Source organism: Lepidochelys olivacea (genome assembly GCF_965140295.1).
Source record: "Lepidochelys olivacea isolate rLepOli2 genome assembly, chromosome: 21".
Classification (NCBI taxonomy): Eukaryota; Metazoa; Chordata; order Testudines; family Cheloniidae; genus Lepidochelys; species Lepidochelys olivacea.
The window spans coordinates 14,980,329-15,000,086 of record NC_140431.1 but is presented as its reverse complement, the minus strand read 5'-3'; the positions used below and the strand labels follow the sequence as shown (position 1 = coordinate 15,000,086).

Here is a 19,758-nt window from a genome sequence, read left to right as displayed (position 1 = left end):
CGGATAGACACAATACACCCAGCCCCGCGCACCGCTGAGAGAGATGGAGTCCAACCCTAGGAGGTTTCATTCATCAATTTCTGATCAGTGCCCGGCTGGACTTCCCAGCCCCTTGGGCCTGGGTGTGGGAACTCCAGAGCCTGCTTCTAATTTTTTATACCAGTTTATACCCCGACTCCTGGGTCCAGGCACCGTAAATCCCATACTTGGCTTCTCCCCGAAACAGAGCTCAGAGGTTGTGGCTCCATTACGATCTGGCCAAGCTTCCGAGACAATGAGATCCATGTGGCCACTGAACAGCCTTCCCGAGGGAAGGGGTGGGAGCCCATAACTGGGGCTATGTTAAACCAGACACCGCCAAGCACTAGGAAACTCCCCTGCCCTGGGGGATGGCCAGGCTGGGAACTTACAGGCCCTTTCCACCACTAACCTCTCTGGAAAATACCAGAGCATTGACCAGTCCTGGTTCAGAGCACAGAGCCATTGGCACTCGTCTCTTACTGTGCAACGCTCTAGGATTTTTAATCAGGGCAATTCCTGTTGCAACCCCCTGGAAGGGGATTCCCTTCTGGTGCGCTGAGGCCCCTGTCCTGCCCATGGCATTCTGAGATGCCGGCTGGCTTTTATGTTACGTTCTTATGTTACAGAGAGCAAATCAGCAGGGAGGTTGCGTTTCCTTCTGCTAATGCAGGATCCATTAGCTATTTAAATGCTGGCTGCAGTGCTCTCTGGGAAATCTCCCACTGCTACCAGCACTGGTTTGACCCTACCGGTGGTCTCAGCGGTAGTGCAGACAGGGCTCAGGGAGCGGCTGGATTTGTTACTGGACCACCCTCCACGCCTGCTGTGCAACTGAAGGCTTTTGCTCCAGGGGCTGTTAGCACTGCAAACCACCTCCCATCCTTGAGGCTTGCTCCCTGGGCAATGCAGAGGCAGGGTGCTTTAGCCCCTGGTAGGGGAGAAGCAAGCCTATTGCTGTGACGTCCATCTCTGCAGCTCCGATGTCCCTGTCTGGGTCTCCTGTACTGTACCCAGGGCTTAATTTGTAATGAAAGAGGTGCTGGGGCTCAAGCCAGTTTTTTACATTCATAACCAATGCAGCAATGAACTGCCAGGCCTAGATGTGCCGGGGCTCAGCTCTGGCACAAAGTAAGGACTGCCTGTACCCCAAAGATCCCATGGAGCAGCTCAAGTTTAGGACAGCGTGCATCCAGCTGCAGGGCTAGTGGGGAGTCGGCACCCCACAGCGGACATAGCGCTGTGGCTGTGGGGAATGCATGCAGCCCCGTGACAGGCTGGTGGACAATCCACAGGAGTGCTGGCGGGAGCTGCAGGGAAACTACACAGCTCCTTTGATCTGTGAACCAAAGCGCCGGCATCTCCCACCCAAGACCGGTGATGCAGCACCCGCCGAGAGAGGTTCCGTGTGACTGACACGCCGCTCGGGAACAAATCACAGCGCGGACCCAGCACCCCCTGTCCCGAGGCCCCGCGGTGGGACTGGGAGAATGGCACAGGCTGAGCGAGGGGTGGGTAAGATCTGTCTGGTTCCAGCCCTTCACGACCCCACCTTCCCCAGGGGATGGTCCAACAAGCTGTTCCTCCGGCTTTTAAAGAGCCCTCCCCAGAGCAGGTGAGGATCGTATGTCACCCACTCCCCACTTTCTCTCTCGATGGGTGACATCTGGCCTGGCGCTCGCAGCCTCAAACCGTGGCCGGAAACACCTTTTTCCTGTCCGCTGGGCTGCAGCGCAGGGCTGAAGCAGGAAAATTCTTGCATCTCAGCAAGTTATTTATAACCCATCTCTCAGCTATGGGGGCCTGCTCCTCTGACACTGACGGGCCAGAATTAGACACGCTGACCCATCTAAACGCTGCTTTTGTCCCAGGCCGTTGGAGTTCCCGGGCCAGGCCCAGTTACCCAGGCACAGCGGCTCCCTGACACAGAGCACCGAGACCCGCAGGGTCCAGAAATCACCGGCGTGTGCAGCAACAGGGTAACAGAAGGCATCTAACGTGCAGTCATACGCCCACGGGCCCCATTCACCCCTGGGAATGCCGGGGATTTCAGCAGGGTCACACCAGGGACAGATTGACCGCTGTGCTGGGGCTCCTCCTCCTCCATTTCCAGGTATTCCTTCTGCTCTGGTCCCCCTGCCCCCTTCCTTGATTTCTCCACCCCTTCTCTGCTCCGATCCCCTGCCCCCCGTGTCCTGTCTTGATCCCCTGGCCCCTCTCTGCTCTGATCCCCAGTCCCTCTGCATCCTGATCCCCTTCCTCCCTGCCTCAATCCTACCCCCCGCCCCCGGCTCTGGTGCCCTTTGCCCTGGCCTGGCAGGTGCAGCCAGCGGCAGCGCCTGGGGGGCTAGACCCACACAGAGATGCTGTTTGCCCGCAGGGGCCTGCCTGGCTCATGGGAACCCCGTTTCCCCTCCAAGACAGGCTGAATGCCACGTCCCCCTTCCTGTTCCCAGGCCAGTGGAACCCTGCGGCTCCCACGCCCTGCTTTGGCTGGACTGTTTCTGGAGGCTTATGAGGCTGCTGCTGAGCCCCTGGGCCTATCCCTAGGCTCAAGCTCTCGAGGCTTATGCTTTGCGCTCCAGAGGTCCCAAGTTCAATCCCCGAGACGGCTCAGCCAGGCACCCTTGTAGCTTTGCTACAGCCCTGGGATGGGCCAGCCACCATAACGGACCCTGCACTGCCTGCAGCCTTGAACCCCAAAGGCGGCTCTCCTCCAGCATCCCTCTCCTCACCCCCATTACAGCCCCCCGAGCTTTGCAAGCTCCCACGTCGCCAGACCACCCCACCCCCGGCAGCCCATGCGAGATCCCACCACATCCTGCTTCTTGTTTCTGCCCATGTTGCCTCCAGCACGTCCTTTTCCAATCCCCCTCTGCACCCCAATCCCTACCCGATACCCTCCCCCACCGTCACACCCTGTCTTCCAGGGGCCTGAGCAATTCTGGCCATTTCTCAGGAACAGAGCCAGCTCCCAAATGACCACGTGATCAGTGCGCCTCTGTCCTCGTCCTGCCCCATCGCCTCCCCCACCTCCTGTCGTTTTCGTGGCCTGTAAGCTCTCTGGGGCAGGGACTCCATGGGGCCGTGCACCTCTGCAGCACTACATAGGGAGCAATAGCAGTGCTGTGTCCTATGGCGGCATCTGCCGCCCAATTTATGCAAGGAAATATTTATTTTACACGGTGCATAACTGGCCTGTGGAACTCACTGCCACTGGATACCACTGAGGCCAAGGGCCCTGGAGGAGTCAAAGAGGGATTGGTAATGAGAACAGCCCCAGCTACATTATGGGTTAAAAAATAAGGCTATAATCCTCCTGCTTCAGAGCCTGAGCCATCCTCTAACTGATGGGATCAGGAAGAAACTCCTCTCTGAGCAGGTTGTTCCATAATTGTCCAGGGTAGGTGGGGGCGTTGGGGGTGTTCTTGCACCTTCCTCTGAATCAGCTGGTGCCAGGCACTGTCAGAGCCAGGATACTGGCTTAGGTGGCCCCTGGTCTGATCTAGGCTGGCCAGGCCTGTGTCTGGGTCTGCTCTGCTAGTAAAATGACAGGTTTCAGAGTAGCAGCCGGGTTAGTCTGTATTCGCAGAAAGAAAAGGAGGACGTGTGGCACCTTAGAGACTAACCCATTTATTGGAGCATGAGCTTTCGTGAGCTACAGCTCACTTGTGCTCAAATAAATGGGTTAGTCTCTAAGGTGCCACATGTCCTCCTGTTCTTTCTGCTAGTAAAGTTTCCAGAGAACCAGGCCTGAAAATAAGGGCCTGGATCAACCAAGGAAAGTCTCCAGCTCATACAGGACGTTTGGCACCAGAACATGGCCCACTGCGTTCCGGGGCACCAGCCCAGAACAGAATCCGCCCTTGCCCTGCCACACGCCCAGCTCTCCTGCCCCCCAACACGCTGTGCTACGCCCACTCGTGGGTAGCCCCGCGGTGGTGAGACGCTGCTGGAATGCACCGCAGGCCCCAGCCAGACGGGGCGGGAGGAGCCAAGCAGCCGGCTCAGCCCAGAGCTCTTCTGGCCGAGTCCCGAGGGGAGGCTGGAGGCCTCCCAGGGCTTAGAGTCAGCTCTGCAGGAAGCAGGACAGACCCCTGCCCTCTGGGCACCTTGGCACCTGTATGGCAGTGCCGATCCTGGCAGCTGAGAGGCCTGCTCCTTCACCCAGCAATCAGGGCAAGGGTCTGTCCCCCTGGCCCTGCTCAGCTGGGTCTCTGGGGGCGGGATCTGAGGCACCTTGTAGCTTACAATCACCTTGGGTGTTCCCTTCCTTTGCCGAGACTTGGTGGCCGGCCTCCTGCCCCCCTCTACTCTTGCTGCCCAGCGTGTCTGCCAGGCGGGCGGCCAACACATCAGCTGCACAGCTGGAAGGGGAGCCCAGGTCTCTGCCTCCTTGGCTCAAGCCACTGGCCCAGGGCGCTGCACGGGTGGAAGCTGGTCTCTGCAGATCTTGGAAACACACAACCACCCCATGGTGCTCCTGCGGATCCAGAGCCTGGGCCTGACTCCGGGGGGCTGAGGGATGTCAGGGCAGGAGGAGGGGGCCAACAAGCTCTCTACTCCTTGAGAGGCTCTGTGGTCCTCTGGCTCCGGTGTCATCCCCTACAGGGTATCCAGTTACTCAGCATTCTGGTAAATGACAGCCCAGCAGAGCGCTGTAACCTGAGAGAGCCAGTCCCACCGTCCCCCAGAAACAGCAGCTCCCCACCAGCCAGCATCCCTGAGATCACCCAGAGTGACACATCGATAGCAGCTGGGATTCCATGGGGGGAGGGGGGAATGATTTCTGGCCTCAGTTTCCCCAGATGTAAGATGGGGTGATAATATGGGCCGCACCCCAGCACGGAGGGAGGGGGGCGTATGGGTGAACGTGAGTGGCAGGGAGGTGGCATAAAGAGTGTCCTTCTGGCGTGGATGGCGTCCTGTTAACCTAGGCATCAGCCAGCAGCAGGAGGGAGGATGGGCTCACAGGCGAGGCACTAGGGAGGTCTGGGTTAATTCCCAGCTCTGACTGAGCCCATGCTATGGGGATGGAGCCATGCAAGGACCTGGGCAGAGAGTATCAGTGCAGAGGCATTACAGGGCAGGAAATGACATTGGATGGGTGATGTGGTTCGGGCATTTGCAGGGGTGGTGGTCTCAGGGTATTGTCTAGCTCTGACCTGGACAGTGCAAGGGAGGTGCAATTCCCACTGACATGCTCGCCCTGACTCGGCTGAGGTCTGTGGTGTGCCAGGAGCTCCCTTGATTTAACACCAGATGGCATTAAAGGAAGCTAAAGTCCACGTGCCCCTTTCCTGCTTAGCCACATGCAATCACCGAGGCTGCCCCGGGGTGAATGGAAGGGGGAGGCAGACAGCATCCAGACAATCTCTGTGTTCAAATGAGGTCCGCACTATGAGAGGGTGTGAGCACCCCTGGAGCCCCACGTCTGTCCTGTCAGGCATGCCAGGGTGTTAATAATCCCACGTCTGGAACTTACAGGGCATTTGGCCCGCAGGCCCCGCCTGGAGACTCAGGGGTGGAGCATGGTGCGGACTAGACCTCCAGATCCAAATGCCCCAGAGGTACTGGAAATACGTTTCCAGAGCAAACATCCGAATGAAGCTCCTCGCCTTGGTAAGCACAGGGGGGACAAACAGTATCAAGCCGATGGGAATGTCCCCAGCCGTTAACATCTGCAGACACGTGATGAGCAAACCACTGCAGCAGCGATACGGATCGCGTGCCGGATGGGCAGCAAAGGGCCCCCCCCGCAGGCCGAGCAGAGCGGGTGCCCGCCCATGGGCTGGCGCTCAGTGTGCAGGAACAGCTTGTGCCCTGGCAGAACTTTTCACCCGAGACCTCCACGTGCTTTGCAAACACGCGGGCGTTGAACCTCCTGACCCCTTCTGGCAGGAGGGCACGCCCCATAGCAGTGCCTGCATTTTACAGATGGGGAATTGGGCACAGAAAGGCTTGGGCCAACATCTTTAGAAGTGGCCAGTGATTTTGGGGGCCTCTATTTCTGCATGGCCAACCCAAACACCTGCGGAGTGGCTAGGGTACTGGACTGGGAGTTGGAAGAGCTGGGATCTTTACTGTTGTGCCTCCTCTGTGCCTCAGTTTCCCCCGGCCTATCTTATCTATTTGGATTGTGAGCTCTTTGAGGCAGAGGCCCACTCTCCCTCAGGGCAGCGCCCAGCACAATGAGGCCCTGATACCTGCCTTAGGATGTGAGTCTAAGACAAATAATGAATAATAATTGAAAATTTTTGCCTAAGAAACTTGACCAAGGTCACAGAGCAGGTGAGTGGCAGAACTCAGGCGTCCTGCCTCTCCCAGTCTCCTGCTGTAGCACGCTGCCTCCCCGGTGATCATGACTAGCCCTGCTCTCCTATCTGCCTCAGCTTCCGCCAGACTAAGAACGCCACTTACTGAGTCCAGTTCTCACTTCCTCCAGTGAAAATCCCCTTCCCTGCCTGCTAGGCTTACTCCCCAGCACATCACTGCCCGTCGCGAGTTATCCCCCGTGGCGTACCAGGGGCATGGCCAGCCCAGTCAGGAACAGACACTGCAGAGTCCCATAGTGACACCGGGAATCTCCACAGTGAGCCAGGCTGTGGGACTGCCTCCCCCCGCCACACCCTGCCAGCCAGAGCCCGGGAAACGCCCTGCCTGGAGAGATGCCTCCCCAGCACTGGGCTGGGAGCCGCAGGGCTTGGGAAGTTTCTCACTGCTCGCTTCCCGCCGTGCGTTCACCCTGCGGATCCCCACGTCCCAGACACAGCACGTGCCTCGGGCCAGGTTGCCCCCCCATGCCCTGCCAGGGAAGGCACACAGGAGGGGCCAGATCATAGTGGGGAGCAGAGAGCTGCGTGGGCATGAGGGCCTGCTCCGCCCTGGGGCAGGGGGCTTCCCACCTGGTGACAGGACCACGCGGCTGGCTCTGCGTCAGGGCACACGGGGGCTCTCGGTAGGGCTGGGCAGTCACTCAGGAAGACTCTACCCCCACTGAGACCTGGGCACACCCAATGGCGCTCTGCCGGATTCATACCACAGCCCCTGTGAACGGGTTGGCCCCTGGCCTTTTGCCACCAGGGTCCTGTGCTCCCCTCTGGGCCAACCCGCCTGCCAGAGGGGCAAGGGGTGGGCAAGGGGTGGCCCAGAGGGCAGTGTCATCAGGAATGTGCCGTACGGCACAGAGCTCCTCCCCTGTCACCTCCGGGCAGATGTAAACCCAGGCGGCAGGGGCTTCCCCCGACCCTCCCAACCTCGCATCGGGACCTCCCTGCCCCGGCTTGCCCCCTGGCTGCCAGCGCCGCCAGACCAGCAGCGGAAAATCAAACCCAGGCAACCTCCTGGCTTCGAGGGGCCGCCAGCGCCCCGGCACTCACCGTGCGATGCCCCGGTCACCACCTCATCCTCACGCTGACCGGAGACGGCCGTTCATCATCGGTTCCCCCCGAAAGCTCCTCCCGGGGCTTCCCGTCTCGCTGCCAGACCCGCAGCATAGAAGCCGTGGGGAGGGAGCCCCACACGCCGCTCACGGCCTCTCAGCTCCAGCTGGTGACTAAGGAAACTGCCGGCTTTGGCTTCCACTTCACAATGGGAACAACAGCAGCATCCTGAACAAAGTGTCTGTCCCCCCGGGACCGTCGGCGGGGAGGGGGAGTCACGTGGGCCTGTGCCCCTCAGGCACGCGCCAGCTCTTTATGCTGCTGGCTGAGGGGAGGGTGCCAGGTGGCTGTTGTGACGCCACACACTCACACTCACACACACTCACACACACACTCAGGATTTTTGATGCTGCTTGCTCGGTGCCAGCTTACCCCACACGTGGGTGTGGGCGGACGCGTCCGGTGCATTGCCAGACTCTCTCATTGCGGAGCTCTCCGCCAGCGCTCGCTAACCCTTTCCTTCCCAGGCCTGGCTCCTGAGAGAGCCATTGCAGATGCTGATCCTGCCAAGCCTTGCTCCCGGCTCTGTCCAGAGCAGGCAGGAAACCACCCCAGTTGTTCGCTTCCTTCAGTTAAGGGCGACCCCGCCAATTGTCTTTCAGCACAGGGTGTGTGGCCCGGGGCCTGGGGCCCGAGCGGCCAGGATGTCCTGGGTTCTGGGGCACTCTCTGAGAGGGAAGCGTGACCTCGTGCTTAGCGCAGGGCTCTGGGAAGGGAGTGTTTAGAAGAGGGGGGTGGGAAGCAGGACTCCTGGGTTCTGTTCCTGGCTCTGCCATTGACTCACTCAGTTGCCTTTGTCGAGTCACTTCTCCTGGTATTGCCAGCTGCAAACAGTAAAAAAAAAAAAAAAAAAATCAAGAGTTAAACAGCCCAGATAATCATGAGATTTGTTTGGAAAGATCACATCGTCTTTAGCAACTGCCTGCTGATTTTGCACCACCCCATCCCCGTGCCTCTCCAACGTGCGTGCGACAGTCATGTGAACCTGACTTACCTCCCCACTGTGGGGGTGACAATCACAGCTTCACTGGCTCTCACAAATCCATCGGGAGAGGGGATTTTGTGTCCCCCCCCCCACTACAGGAGCACTCCCTAGTGAGCCCAATTGAGATCAGGACCCTAGTGTGTTTGGTGCTGTACGAACACAGAGCAGGAGAAAGGGCCTACCCCGGAGAGCTAACAGCCTACTGAAAACCTGGCAGTGGGCTTGGGACAAGGAAGCTGGAACTGAGACCCACCAAACTCATCCCATCTAGGAGCCTCCAAAGATCCATGAGTCAGAAACAGTTTTCGTCCCTGCAGCACTGGACGAGATTCACCCAAGTGCCCTGCATCCAAGGGCTCTGCAGCTCGCTAGTGATGCCCTGGGGCGACCAGTCCCCATCAGTGCCAAGACGACACCGATGCCTGTTTTATTAAATCCAGTCCTGCCCTTCTTGTAGCTGGCAGAGGTAGGGGTAACCCTCTCTGCTCTCTCAAACGGTCTCTCTCGTAGGCACTCCCTGTTCTTAAAGGGCCAGCTCCCAGTAACTGAACACCCACAGTAGAAATGCAGCTATAATGGAAATAGTGGCACCAGACCCCAATTCACTAGAAAATAATCTGCACCCTGGAACCATTGCAACGACGGCCCCCGGGCCCATATGCCAACCGGGCCTCAGGCTCAATTCAGGGGCACGTCTCGGTTTGTCTGTAACACGGTCGATTTGGAACGCTGCATGCGATTGGCTCCCGATTTCCAGGGCATGTTCGGGGTGCCGATGGGCAGAACCCTATCGATTCTGGCGCCCATCGGAAAATGCGAAACGCCGGATCCTCGCCAAAGTGGCCCCGGCAGGCGGAGCGATTGCTCTGATGCCCCCTGCTGCTCCCCTTCCTCTCGTCGCACGTACGGCTCCGCTTGCATATGCATCCCCGTGGGCACCATTGCCCACCCTTGAATTTCTCCCCCAGCGACGGGGTTTTTGGCCCCTCTGGCTGGCTGCTTTCCCCACTGCCCCACCCACCAAAGCAGAGCAGCCAATCAGAGCACTCCCCCCCCCCCAGCTCCTCCAGGAGCCAACACAATTCTCACAATAGGCTGGTTTCTCTGCTCATCCCCCTCCCTCCCTGCAACATCCAGCCTGGGTGGGGGGCGGAGGAGACCCCCCCCCCGCTGCCCTCCCAGGCTGGGAGAGGGGGGTGAAGAGCCCCAGGAGGAGCAGAGGTGAGGCTGGAAGAGGTGGGGGAAGAACAGACGGAGAGGCACCACTGATGGGGGGCTGAATTAACTGCTGGGCAGGGGGCCAGGGAGGTGTGGGGATGAGAGCTCCTCAACAGGACCCAGAGGTCACCTTACTGAATTTGGGAGTGATGGCAACACCAATTGTCATCCCTGCACACTCAAGGGGGGGGGGGTTCAAAAACCACAAGACAGACCCAACCCCCCAACATAATCTTTAAAAAAACCTCTCCTGATGTTTGGGCCACTCTCCTGATTTGGGGGGTCTGACGCCCGCGTTTTGAACCCCTGGGGTTGGCAATGCTGTGCGCATATCGCACACAGCCAGCTGCCGGCAGAAAACACGGAGGTTGCAAAGTCAAGCCCTGGGAAGCTAGGACGTGCCCGAATGAAATCTGTGCCGGTGCATTATGATACAGTCTTCAATGACGTCATCACGGACGCGTTTCCCCCCAGACCTGCCCTCATTCAGTGCAGAGGATGGACGCGGTGCTCGGGGAAAGCATCAAGCGGGCCAAGGAACCAGTTGTCTGTAGGGACCCCTTCTCTCCAACTTGATCCCCTCGCCCCAGATCCCACCCTCGGAGAGAGCAGTGACCATCTCCTCCCCTCCCTGCGAAGAGGACCCCCTCCGGGGTCAACAACGCCACTCCGGGAAGGGTTTGTCCCGCAGCACGCCCAGTCCCGAGCAGCCGGGGACCAAGCCCAGCTCTGAATGCCAATCTGCTCCGGGGCAGCTGGCAGATCTCTGCCTCTGTTAGTTGCCACACGGTCGATTTCCCAGAGCTCCTGCCATTGGAGTAGCTGGCCAGAGGGTTTGCCTGGACCAGGATCCCAGGCATACTGTTAGCCGCCCGGGACCATCCAGCTAGCAGCCCTGGACCTGCAGCATCGATAAGCCATGCTGGCCTCCAGCCTGTGCTGCCTGCTCCAGGTGGCCCCGGGGTCCCTGCTCAGCCGTACTCCCAAGACACATCCCAGATGGCTCAGCAGCTGCTGCAGGAGCTGGGGTACTCAGGCAATGGGGGAGGAACACTGCCCCAGCACGCAGGCCGGGAGACACACCTAGCGGTCGCTAGCCCAGATTGTAGGGCTCCCCGTGATGGGAAACTGGCCACCTCCAGGAGCAGGTCTCTGCCCAGCCCACAATCATTGCCATGACACTGGCTGGGCAAATCTCGCCTACCTGCCCAGACATGTCCTTGCTTTCTGTGCAAGACATAGTCAGATCTCCCCCCGGCCCTCCAGCCCTGCTGCTAACAGGGTAGGAGTTTCAAGGGGCAGCGGGACAGTGCTGGGGCAGGACAGAGTGGGCTTGGCAATGATGGCGGCAGTGATGGAGAAGCAGGAGGAAAATGGGGGGGAACCCAGGAAGCCCTGGAGAGAGTCCCCCATAAAGCACAGGCTTTGCCAGCAGGCTTCTGGGTTGGGAGTGGGGTGTGTGTATGGGGACGTGTTTGCATTTCGGAATGGGTGCATATGTATCTCTGTATGGGTGTGTTTAAATGTGTGTGCAGGTGTGTCTGTGTGCTCGCCTGAGCTGTGTGCTTGCATACATGTGAGTCTGCATATTTGTGTGTGTGCTTATACGTGCCTACGTCTCTGTGTGTGTCCCATGGCTCTGAGCATCCCCATTGCCATCAGCCAGGCCAGAGCGTGGGGCTGCGGGTGCTGGGTCTGGGCCTGCTGAGTCATGAAGCGATGGTGACTCATGGAAAGAGTGAGGCCAGTGCTGGGCCAGACAGCCCTTGGCAGGAGACGGGGGAGTGCCTGCCAGTGACCGCTCCTCCCTATCTGGCTATTAACCCCCGCCCCTCCTCTTCCAAGCCACCCCATGGAGCCCTGTCAGCCAGGGGAGCAAAGCCCCATGCTCCTGCCCAGTTGGCTGCAGGATTTGGGGGGATCTCAGTGGAGCTTCCCATCTCCCCCCAAAACCTCCCGCTCTGGGGAGGGATTTATAGGGCTGGCCTGAACCTGGGGGATCTGAGGGCTATCATCAGATCCCTCATTCTGGGGTCACTCCAGCCAGGCAGCAGCAACCTTGACAAACAGATGCACAAAACTACCTGTGACAAAGTGGGAATGTTCTTAATGTTTTCTCTGAATACTGTGTGGGTGCCTCAGTTTCCCCCATGCAGTTCTTAAGTATCCAGGTTGTGGGATAAGGGGGTGTGACTGTGGCAGAGCCCTAGGGGGCCAGTGTGATGGTGTTTGCACAAAGAATGGCCGACACCCTGTCTCCTGGCAACTGATGGCCTCCTCTGCAAAGGTGCCAACTGAAGGTGTTGGAGAACAAACAGATCAGGTGGCCTCCTGGCCCAGAAAAGAGACAGAGGAGAGGAGGGGCTGGAGAGTTTCAGTTTGGAGCTGGCTGGGGAAATGGGGGGAGGCTCAGATGGGGCTCTGGCCTCCCTGCCCCCCAAGATCGACCTGACTGAAGGGTCCTGTTCTCTGTACCTACAAGCTCGGTTTTAGACCATGTTCCTGTCGTCTAATAAACCTTCTGTTTTACTGGCTGGCTGAGAGTCACATCTGACTGCGGAATTGGGGTGCAGGACCCACTGGCTTCCCCAGGAGCCCCGCCTGTGTGGACTCGCTGTGGGAAGCGCACGGTGTGGACGGGGATGCTGAATGCTCCGAGGCCAGCCCCAGGAAGGTCTAAGTTGTGTAAGCTTCTTGCCCTGAGGAGAGGAGGCTTCTCCAGAGTCCTGACTGGCTTCGTATAGAGTAGTTCCAGGGCATCGCCCAGTGACTCTGTGACAACACCCCTGCCAGGGGACTGGCTGAGCACCTGCACCCCAGAGACACAGCCGGCGTTCCGGGCATCGCTGGGCTTTGACATCCATTTCCCTCCTCTGGGAAAGCTTGTGACTGTGAAAATAAAACAGATGGGGGCCCTATGACAGGAGCCCCTATGCAAACTTCCAAAGACCCCCCCTCTCGGCCCCACCATCGCCCCTCCATCCTATGTCCCCGCTATTTTAGTCCTGAGCTTCCCTCCCACACAGCTCTGCTCCTGCACCTCCGTCCCCACTCACAGCATCCTGCTAATCTAGCCTTGTCCTCCCTGCACCAGCTCCCCTGATGCCCCTCAATCCTGACCTTTAACCTCCCTGCTATTCTTGCCCTGAGCTCCCCACCCACCCCAGCTCTGCTGACGCCCCTCAGTCCTGGCTGCAGCTCCCCCCACCACTACCTTCATCCTGATCCCCTTTGCTGGTACCCATGTGCCAATGGGAGCTGTGTGGCATGGCCAGCTGGCCATAGGGAGCTAGGGGCGGTACCCGCAAACTCATATCTAGTGTGTGACGCCACCCAGATTCTCTTTCCCCCAAGATTTCCAGGGGTCCAGGGCTGCAACCTGACCCCACCCAGCCATTGCTAGTCCGAATACCCTGGGCTCAGCCATTCTCCTGCCTTCCAGCTCCAGGGAAGGGCCTGAGTGACACCTTCCCATGCTCCATCTCTGAGCTCACATGTCACGGATCACCTGACAGCGTTTAAAGGAAGAGCTCTCCCCGTCATGCCTGCCCGCAGAGGCTCAGCGAAGGGGAAGTGGATGCCGGATATGGAAGCCCCGTCTTAGGGAGCGAGGCTGCACAGTGTCAGCCGAGGGACTGGCAACATCTCAGCGGGGCTATGTGCAGCCTCCCTTTTGCCCTGGGAAATGTCCTCAGATCCCCCGGGTCTTGCAAAAAGGAAGCCCTTAAAAGGCAAATCAAAAGCCCAGCACCCCTTGAAGGACCCTGTTTCCTCTTGGGAAGCTGAGACCCGTGGCAGTGCTCTGGAAGGCTATTCACGTCCCGAGCGGGGCCCAGAGCTGACCTTTCACCCCCTGCACTGGAAGTACAATGGCCCCTTTGTGTGAAAGTGCCAGGCGCCCATATGGGCCCCTTTGTGCAACTCAAATGCTCGGACGTGGCGACCTGTGGCTCATCTGGCTTGCCCACCATCAAGCATGGCTGCTGCGGGGCCAGCGCTCAGAGAGTTAAAGCCCCCCGGAGCAGAACCCTGCAGATAGATCTAAAGGAGCCGAGTTTCCTGGGAACCCCAGGGGTGCAGCCAGAATCCGTCCTAAAGATTCCAGTCCAGGACTTACCTGCTTGTGTCACCCCACCGCCTGGGTGAGCTGGTGCCCATGTGAGGCGGGCGGGGAGTGCTCTGTGCCCAGGCCCATGAGGGAGTGGCTGTTTGGGGTCGCCCCTCCCAGAGCTGTGCCAGGCCATGGGGCGAGCGGCTGAAAAGCCAGGTGAACCATTTAACAAACCGTTGGCATTTCCCACTTTGCATGGTTGGAACTGGGCCCATTTGTTGTTTCCCACCATTTCGTAATTGAATTGTTCACCAAAAGCTTTTAATTTTCACGTTCCCCAGACCCCGGTTTTCAGTAGGAAAACGAAACGGTGGGGTGGCAGCTTCGGGAAAGAGGGCAGGGCAGGGCAGTACCACACGCTGTGGGCAATTCCAATAAACGTCAGCAACTTTAGGGGCCAATTTTTTGAAAGAACAGCCCCCCTTTTCCCCCAGGAAAACCCCTTTTTGTGTGAACATCTCTGAGCAGCTGCAAATGGGGCATTCGGCAAACAGGGAGCTGCCCCATGGACTCTCTGCCGAGACCCCTGGCCCAGCCGCACGGCCCCTGGGCCCTCCCGGTGGACATGGACACTAGCACAGAGCTGGAGAGAGCCTGAAGATCTCAGCAGCCAGGTCGGGTCAGATGGGATCAGGCTCACAGGTGGGGATTTGATGTTTCACCCTCAGCACGACTCTCCTTTTGCTTCAGGGGCAGGGAAAGAGGGCAGAGTCCTTAATCCAGCCAGAACTGATGGGCATAGAGCGTGTGGGTTGAGGGAGGAGGGAAAGGTACTTGTCACCTCGCTCAGGCACAGGTAGGGGACCCAAGACAAAGACAGCTCAAGAAACTTAAAGCATACCAGGACATGGTTCTTCAGCATCAACTATGCCCTCTGCATAAGATATATTCCCTCCATGGAGACCCAAACACATCACAGGCACAGGTGAGTTCAGCCAAGTAAGCTCTGTGAAATAAGAAGGGACCATCACGCTGATTCTACAGATGGGGAAACTGAGGCATGGGGCAACGTAACTTGCCCAAGCCCAAGGTCCCACAGCAAGTCAATGCAAGAGCTGGGAAGAGACCCCCCAGGAGTCCTTATTCTCATTCCTTTGCTCTGGCCACTAGACCCACTCCCCTCCCAGAGCCGGGGTTTTACAGCCTGAGCAGGGTCAGATTGGCTAGTCAGTGTGATGGGGAAGTCATGGCTTTATAGCACTGACGGCCTGCTCCCTCCTCCCATTAGCTAGGGGTGAGCCCAGGCTCCTCCCAAGAAGCAGCTGCTCCCCCAGAGAAAGCAGGCGGCTGTCAAGAGGTGGGGTTGCAGCACCACCTGCTGGATGCCTCTGCCGCTGCAACAGCTGCATGACTGGCATAGCGTGGAAATAGGGACAGGAAAGAGCTGGGGAAACATGAGCTCGGTCTATGCTCAGTGCAGGAGCATCTCTGCAGGGACAGACTAGGAGGCTGCTATCTGAAACTGAGAGAGGCCAAGGGGGCTAGGATCAGCAGGCCCAGTGGGGTACGGATGAGGTCATCCTTGTAGCCGACCTGCCTGGCCCCCCATGGCTCTGTGCCTGAATTGGCCAGGAATGCGCTCACCCCATGTCACGGAGTCCCCGAGGGATGCTCTGGAACTGCTCCCTACGAAGCCAGGCAAGACTCTGGGGAAGTCTCCTCTCTGGGAGCAGCCTGTCTGCAGGACACACAGCTCACCCAGTTTCCACCTTCCTGGGTCTGACCTCGGAGCATTCAGCATCCTCTACCCCTCCGTGCGCTTCCCCCAGTGAGTCCGCTCAGGCGGGGTCCTGGGGAAGCCAGAGGGTCCTGCCCCCCAACTCCGCAGTCAGACGTGACTCTCAGCGAGCCAGTAAAACAGAGGTTTATTAGACGACAGGGACATGGTCTAACACAGAGCTTGCAGGTGCAGAGAACTGGACTCCTCAGCTGGGTCCATTTTGGGGAGCAGTGAGCCAGAAAACCACATCTGTACTTCACTCCATGTCCCAGCCAGCCCCAAACTGAAACTCCCTCCAGCCCCACCCCCCCGGGCTTTGTCCCTTTCCCAGGCCAGGAGGTCACCTCATTCCTTTGTTCTCCAACCCTTTAGCTCTCACCTTGCAGGGGGGAAGGGCCCAGGCCATCAGTTGCCAGGAAACAGGGTGTCGGCCATTCTCTGTGTCCAGACTCCTGCACACACCTGCCCTCTAGGGCTCTGCAATGATCATACACCCTTACTCCACCCCTTAGATACTTAAGAACTGCCTAGGGGAAACTGAGGCACCCCCACACTATTCAGAGGAAACATTAAGAACAGTCCCACTTCGTCACATCTCTCCCCCCTTCGAGACCGAACTGAGCGGGGTCACTTCAGCCGGTGACCTGGGGAAGTTCGAAGCCACCAATGTTTCCATGGATGCCCCAGCATCTCTCCCGTTCCTTGGTGGGAGTTGCACCAGGCCCTTCCAGTTTCACACCCTCCCTTAGGTCGGGGTGGTCGATAGCACTCGCATGCCGCATGTGGGAAGGTTTATGCGGCCCATGCCCTTTTGCCACCCCAAAACCCCCGGGGGTCAAACTGGGATTGGGTCTTCTCCAAGCGCTCCAGTCTGGAGGGCTGCAATTTGGGCTCTCTTGGTTAAGAGCCCTCATCTTGACCTGGGCCACATACTGTTCACTTACAGAACTAGCATGGAGACATCCCTTTCTCAACAACCTTGTCTCCCCAACAAGCTGGCCAAACACAGCCACTTGGTTATAGCACTGTTTAACTTTCTTAACAGCTTTCACTCCATCTGAGACCTTCTCAAAGCTGGATCTTTCAACAGGAAAGTCAGTGGCTTCATTCACAACAGAAAATTTCTGGCTGTTAGGAACTGAAACTTTCTTGATTAAATCACTTTCACACCCTTCAGTTGCAAAGTAAACTGCTTGCAAAGACTCCAGGAGGATTCCTTTCCCTAGGGCTTCTCTATGCAACAATTCACCCTTCACAGAAATTCTGCCCTTACCCTCTTCACCCAGGGCTTGCTCTAGAGGAACACTTTCCTGAGCAACAACAGACTCTTTCTGGGTCTCACTTACATCCAGAATTACCTCTGGCCCATCAGGCAGATTCCTACACAATCCCCTTTCAAGCAAACTCACAAACTTCCTAGATGAAAGGTTAGAAGCTTTCTCCTTCCCTTTGCCACACACAAGTTCAGGAATCTTTTCCTTCTTGCTACAGGTTTCCACACCCTCAGTAGGTAACACAATCAAATCACCTTTCTGCTCTCCTTGTGCCCTGGCTAGGATCTCACCCTGATTAGACAGAGTTGCTGCACCCTTTCCCAACCACACACTAGCAACAGGCAAAATATAAGCACCAGAATTGTCTGGGCTCTGGGATTTTGCATAGACACTAACTGGATGCAACTTAGTTACAGTGCCATTCTCCCGAGCAGACACAAACTTAGGACCCTTCCCTTCCTGGGCTTTAGCTGAATCCAGAACCAACTCTGAGACAACTGCACAACCCTCAACCGTCACAGGCTGAGAGGCCCCTTCTGTCTGCTCCACAGACAAAGAAGAGCCGGACACACTTTCTCCTTTCCCAGACACCCAGCTTGGGATCTCATTCCCCTTGTGCCAGCACACAAGACTGGTCACAGACAACTGCTTGAAGACCAGGGTAGCTCCCTCCATAGGCAAGTCAATACCCCTGACAGACACGGGCACGTTTCCTTCACTGTCCCAATTCTCCACCCAGCTAACAGGTAAGGTCCAGAGAATCTCATCTTCCACTCTCCTCGCCTTCCCACCCTGCTGACTAGACACAGCCATCAGCTCACAAGGCTGCCTAGGCTCAAACTTTCTTTACCAAGCACCTTGCCACTCCCCACAGATCCCCTGCCCTGCCTGTGTCTCCCCCGACTCAGCTGGGGTCTCAGCTCCCACTGTGCTCAGCGCTGCCCTTGCTGTCCCAGTGGGGGTAGGCAGCGAGCTCGCTGCTTTCCTCACTGCATCAGAGCCAGCGTGAGCCCCCACTCCGGTGTGCAAGGGGGCGGGGAGCATCTCTCTGTCCCACCCAGCCCCAGGGGTCTGGTTAGAGCCAGGCAGGTAGCCTAAGCCTAGCAGCTCCTCCCCAGTGCCAGCCAGGTCATCTGCCTTTTCACTGACCATTTCCCTCTCCACCGATTGGTTCCCTGGATTCAAATTCAAACCCTTGGACATTACAGGAGCAGGGCCTGGATCCTGTCCCAAAGAGACACAGTCACTCCCCAATAGGGTCTCACAATTGGTATCCTGGAGAACCCCAACGACCAGCCAGCCCGACCCCTCCTGTGTCTGCACAGGGATCTGGGCCATAGGCAGGGTGAGGGGCTTCATCCCTGGGGCAGCCCCTCACCACCCGGGGCCTGACAACAGTCTTCTCTGTCCCAGGATCTTGTCACCCCAGGAATGTCTCCCCATTGACCATCACCTTCTATGACGAAGTGGGACTGTTTTTTAATGTTTCCTCTGAATAGTGTGGGGGTGCCTCAGTTTAACTCCATCAGCCAAACGGGTGGACAGGCTCCCACTCCTGACCCCAACCTATATGTCTGTGTGGAGTTTCCTGGGGTCAGGCCCCTCGGACCTCCAGTGGGAGCGGAAGGTGTCACGGAGTCCCCGGGTGATGCTCTGGAACTGCTCCCTACGAAGCCAGGCAGGACTCTGGGGAAGTCTCCTCTCTGGGAGCAGCCTGTCTGCAGGACACAAAGCTCACACAACTTCCACCTTCCTGGGTCTGACCTCGGAGTATTCAGCATCCTCTGCCCCTCCATCCGCTTCCCACAGCGAGCCCGCCCAGGCAGAGTCCTGGGGAAGCCAGAGGGTCCTGCCCCCGCAACTCCACAGTCAGACGTGACTCTCAGCCAGCCAGTAAAACAGACGTTTATTAGATGACAGAAACATGGTCTAAAACAGAGCTTGTAGGTGGAGAGAACAGGACCCCTCAGCTGGGTCCATTTTGGGGGGCAGTGAGCCAGACAACCACGTCTGCACTTCACTCCATGTCCCCAGCCAGCCCCAAACTGACTGACTCTCCAGCCCCTCCTCCTCTGGGCTTTGTCCCTTTCCCAGGCCAGGAGGTCACCTGATTCCTTTGTTCTCCAACCCTTTAGCTCTCACCTTGCAGGGGGGAAGGGCCAGGCCATCAGTTGCCAGGAAACAGGGTGTCGGCCATTCTCTGTGTCCAGACCCCTGCACACACCTGCCCTCTAGGGCTCTGCAATGATCATACACCCTTACCCCACCACCTAGATACTTAAGAACTGCATAGGGGAAACTGAGGCACCCCCACACTATTCAGAGGAAACATTAAGAACAGTCCCGCTTCGTCACACCCCACATCAGCGACTGGGCCTCGAGTTGCAGAAGGGACTCGGCACCCATCTGTGGAGAACTCCACTGTCTTCCCCCACTGAGAACAACAGGGAGAACAGCAGGAGGGAGCCTGCTGCAGGGAGGGTGGGGGTTAGTTTCAGTTTGCTGCTGGGTGGAGGAACACAGGGAATCCCAGGGCTGGGGTCTAAGCTCGCTGCTCCCCCAGAAGGACTTGACTGAGGGGTCCTGGTTGTACCCACAAGCTCTGTTTGAGACTGTGTTCTTGTTGTCCAATAAACCTTCTGTTTTACTGGCTGCCTAAGAGTCTCCATGAAGGCGAGGTGGGATAAAGGATGGGGGTTCCCCAGGGAGGGGAGACCCAGCTCTGTGGGGGTACTGCCAGGGGAGCACCCTGGCGTGAAAGGGGCACCAGGGTCCAGGAGGGACTCGGGGCCCAGCGACAAGCAGGACACTGGCCTGCAGAGGGCACTCTGGAGGCTGGAAATGCTAATTCCCTGGACGACCAGCAGGAGGTGCTGCAGGGGTGAGACCTGTCCCATTACATTGCCCCATATCCCGTCCCCTAGCCTCACTCACTGCTCCCCAGGGCCCTATCCCTGCCGCATACCCCACCCCCTAGCCTCATCCACTGC

At 58.1% G+C, this 19,758-nt stretch overlaps 1 protein-coding gene across 2 annotated transcripts in view; it reads right to left on the bottom strand.

Annotated features, from left to right (window-relative positions):
* The window catches only part of NAV1 (neuron navigator 1), a 298,657-nt gene extending 291,085 nt beyond the window's left edge, over positions 1-7,572 (bottom strand). Inside the window, exon 1 of one of the 2 annotated variants that reach the window (XM_084611036.1) lies at positions 7,398-7,572. The gene's annotated coding sequence lies outside the window, so the exon portion shown is untranslated. The remainder of the gene's footprint in view (positions 1-7,397) is intronic. The other variant, XM_084611037.1, reaches the window with a different exon arrangement.
* Positions 7,573-19,758: the final 12,186 nt, after the last annotated feature.